Here is a 5,069-nt window from a genome sequence, read left to right as displayed (position 1 = left end):
TATCTCCACCCTTCCTATCGTGACATACACAATGTATAAGTGGATGAGTCAAACACTAAGACATGAACACATTCTGTAACCGCATGTGACTTTTATATGAAATTTACTGAAACTGCATGAGAATTTTCTGGCAGCATTGGATCCTGGTCATACCTCCTGTTCGTGTCAGTAAGCTAGAGTGTACCAGCTAGCATCGGGATAAGATCCAAAGCTGTACGTTGTTACGGTGTCCACAAAGGGTTCGAGCATTACTAGAATTTTTACTATGATCAATAGGAATAAATGTAAAGAAAATGGGACCACAAAGGGTTCGCGGATTACTATCTAGAATTTTTACTATGATAGGAATAAATGAAAAGAAAAAGGGGCCACAAAGGGTTCACGGATTACTAGAATTTTACTATGATAGGAACAAATGAAAAGAAAGTTGGGTAATACGCCGCCAAACGAAGCGCATTTATTTTCAAACAATCTTTCTCGGTAGGAAGTATACAGCCCCGCATCCCTGGGGTTATCAACAGCTCCGGAATTTAATTTATTCGGCACTAGAATAATTTATGTACATTTCCTTTCTAAAATCTTCATAAATAAATTTAGGAATGTGTATATGTTACATAAAATATTGTCCTCCATGAAATATTGTCTGTTGGACAAAATTTCATATGAAATATTGTCTTAAGACACCATTTCATAATGAAATATTGTCAGGGACAATATTTCATTATGAAATATTGTGCTTGTCCATGAAATTATGTCACCGCCTTAAAGACAATATTTCACTATTAAATTTTGTCAATGACAATATTTCACTATGAAATGATGTCCATGACAATATATCACTATGAAAACAACAAATGGAAGTTTTAACGACATTGACTGGCTATACAGCCCTTGCACGGTCGGTCTATGAAAACGTGTATGCTTACAGTCTTATAAATCCAGAAATGTCCTCCACTTTCAATATGACAAAGATGTATCACTCTTTGTCATTTGTCTTCATGAATCACATGTCTTTTCATAACTTCATTTGATTTCTTATCAAAACTTTTGAAATAAATTTCATTGTTTTATATACAAAAGGAATTAGACTTTCTTCTTATTACTTTCTTCTGATTTTCTGAAATTCCTTCCATTAAAACTTTAAGACTGAGAAACTGAAAAAGTATTTTATACTCCTTGCCATCCATGATGAGCAAAACTAGTTTTCTATTTATACCTGTTTACCTATTTATTATTATTTTCTTATATGTTATTGTCAATTGAAGAAAACACTTTAATGATATTTTTAACCATCATGATATATGTTGATAACCTCCCCTTCATAAGACAAAATTTCATAACAATCAGTCTATGAAATATTGTCTTAATATAAACAAATGATTACTTCCCTTTAGCAGAACAAAATTTCATACTATTCATTGTTATCAAACAGACCAAATTCCACTATGAAAATTTGTTCATCTCAAGACATAATTTCATAGATGAGGACAGTATTTCATGGTACATAGTCATGAAATATTGTCTTGTTGGACAATATCTAAATAGGACATTATTTTGCTTAACATACAAATCATCCGTATCACCTACTTTGTATCTCCGGCAAAACAGGTCACTCCGGCTTCGGTGGAATTCCTCTTAAATATTCACTTTGACTTTCACCTTGTCTTTCACATATATATTTGTTTGATAAGAAGTCAAATTTCCCGCTTTAAATACTTTTAAATTTTAATCATTGTTAACTTCCGAACAGTTGTGCTGAATTTTAACCTTTGATCTCACCAGGGTATCAATGAAAGGAAAGACTCACACACATATTGACCTCATGCATTTTTAAAGGTAACCTATAAATATATACTTTGATACAACGAATTCACTTACTTTTAAAAAACATTGGGTACAAAATGTAAATAAATGTGAGTTCCTGTTTACATACGACTTCACATATGGTAATGCCAAGGATTTTTTTAGAAAGTCTTACTATATATATATATGCAAATCCATCATATGCAAAGATTTGGGACATTTTCTGTCAGTATTTTGAACTATACGGTTACTATATTTATTTTGATTATTACTTCATACTTCCGTGAAATAATGTATTCGAACGAGTTAAAAGCAGTGCTGAACAATCATTTTTAGCTCACCTGGGTCAAGTGAGCTTTTCTCATCACTTGGTGTTCGTCGTGCGTCTTGCGTCGTCCGTCGTTGTTGTCCGTTAACTTTTTCAAAAATCTTCTCTGAAACTAGCAGGCGAAATTTAATCAAAATTGGCTGACACATGTATTTCTGAAACTTACGCATTCATGGCATTCAGTAGAGCAAATCTGACGGGGTAAAAATGTTCATCAGGTTAAGATCAGATCATCTATCTGTCCTGAAATTTTCAGATGATTCAGAAAACCCGTTTCTGACCCTGAGTTGTTATTATTTTGAATATGATTATAAATAGAGATATTAAAACTATAAACAGCAATAATGTTTAACAAACATGATAAAGTAATAAGATCTACAAATAAGACAAACTTGACCAAAATGGTCAATTGACCCCTGAAGGAGTAATTCATTACCCTTTAAAAGAAAATTTAACAATTTTGTAAATTTTTGTAATCTTTTACCAAAGTATTCTGAAATATCTGAGACAAAATTAACCAAACTTGGCCAAACTTAGGGTATCTAGTTTAAAAATATGTCTGATGACCCTGCCTGCTAACCAACATGGCAGAAGCTAAAAATAGTACTCGGGGGAGGGGGGAGTCTGTAGTTTAAGAGAGTTATGCCCTTGGAAATGTTAATTATATGAACGATTGCATCGTTAGCGCTCTCATATGTACAATACTTGCCAGATTTTATAAAACTAATTTCATATGTTTATATCAGCAATATCTCGAACGAGTTCAAAAATCAGAGAAAACAATATTTTTGAAAGGAGTTATGCACCTTGGAAACAATAATTATTTATATGAAAATTATAGTGTAGGTTTATATCAGCAATATCTCGTACGAGTTTGAAAATCAGTTCCGATCCTAAATTTTAAAAGAGTTCGGCACCTTAATATATTTTATTTGGAATTTTGCAATCGGTTAGTGCATTCATGAGATTAGTACAATTCTTTCCATGCAGATGATATATATCATAGATTTATACATGTAACAGCAATGTCTCAGACTCGACACGATTGCGAATCTGTGCTAATATATTATATTTAATAGAATTAGAAGTATAATTAATCATAATTATATGGAAATTAATAACAATAAAACAATTTTTACCATGTTCAAATACAAAACTAAATCTCAGCAATGTCACGCGGAAAATTCCGAAAATAATAGATATGCCCACAATCCCAAGAAATGCTTATCCTGAATTGTTAGCTGTAAGTATAGCTTCGACTTGTCTTATTCATGTACTTTCTGTAAGATTATCGCAAGATTCATAATACTAGTAGTCTTATAACCCAAGTGCCAGAAACTATTCGAAATATTTTGTTTTTCTTTCAGAAAAGTGATAGATCTCCCACAATAAGAACAATGAATGTTTTACTAAATGACTTCGTTTATTATTCTCTGCTGTTCTTTGGATTGGTATACATTTATTTCTCTGGTGACGAGAAATTTATGGTTGTGTTTTTAGCAGTGCTAACGTGTTCTGTGTTCATAAGGATGATCTTCAATACTGGGTGAATATCAAAAGGTAGGCAGGAAATAAAGGAAAATTGTTCATCATACGTCAGATTATAAACGAACAATTAGATAAATGTATGTTACAAGTCATGTCAGTACGGTACCGAATCCTATGGGACCACTAAACAGCAGCAGTATCAGCTAAATGCTGTAAATATGATGTGTTTTATGTTGGTTTTTTTTCATTTATAAAGGGACATAAATCTAGAACGGTAAAAGAAATGTGTTTTTTGATAAAAGCAGTGTGTGTAAGTTTCATATAATTTAGTTGAGGCAAACTAAAATTAGAGAACGGAAAAAAAAAAATCAGCAATTTTTCCATTTATAAAGGGACATAACTCTAGAACTGCAAAAGTGATGCAACCATACAAAATTCAAACGTGGTCTATGCTTTTAGTCAATTCACATTGTGTATAAGTTTCATAACAGTTGGTAGAGGCAAACTAGAGTTAAAAATCAGCATTTTTTTCATTACTTTTTGTCTATCTGATGAGTTAAGCCTTTTTCAACTGATTTTTATAGTTCGTTCTTATGTTGTGCTGTTATACCACTGTCCCAGGTTAGGGGAGGGTTGGGATCCCGCTAACATGTTTAACCCCGCCACATTATTTATGTATGTGCCTGTCCCAAGTCAAGAGCCTGCAATTCAGTGGTTTTCGTTTGTTTATGTGTTACATATTTGTTTTTCGTTCATTTTTTTTTACATAAATAAGGCCGTTTATTTTCTAGTTTGAATTGTTTTGCATTATCTTATCGGGGCCTTTTATAGCTGACTATGCGGTATGGGCTTTGCTCATTGTTGAAGGCCATACGGTAACCTATAGTTGTTACTGTTTGTGATATTTTGGTCTTTTTTGGATAGTTGTCTCATTGGCAATCATACCATATCTTCTTTTTTATATAACTCAAGAACGGCAAAAGTGAAACCACCAAAATTCAAACTTTAACTGCGTTTTGTGCATGCTTTTTTAACATTTGGTTAAGGTAACCTAAATTTGGAAAAAGGAAACCAATTTTGGGACGTACGGACAGACAAGGGTAAAACTAAATACCCACTTCTCTAAGGCGGGGGCATACACAAATCATACTTTATATGTATCGACCGTGCTTGGGCTGTAAAGCCAGTCAAGGTCGTTAAACACTGCCATCATCATATAGATTGTAGGCGTCCGGAGCACTGTTCTGATTTTTTCCTTCATCAGAAAATTGATTCAGCTTATTTATTTGAGGAGTCCGACCCAATCTCTTCAACTAAAGGATAGATCATGCTCACAACTTTAGAAATTTACCTAGAAAATTCGTTCCTTTACAAGGGAACTCTAAGTTTATCAAAATTTAAATTATTTGTTTGTTTTATTTGAAAAAAAAAGTATATTGGTTAATACCTT

This window comes from Mytilus trossulus, chromosome 14 (genome assembly GCF_036588685.1).
Source record: "Mytilus trossulus isolate FHL-02 chromosome 14, PNRI_Mtr1.1.1.hap1, whole genome shotgun sequence".
Taxonomy (NCBI): domain Eukaryota; kingdom Metazoa; phylum Mollusca; class Bivalvia; order Mytilida; family Mytilidae; genus Mytilus; species Mytilus trossulus.
This window is presented reverse-complemented; position numbering follows the sequence as displayed.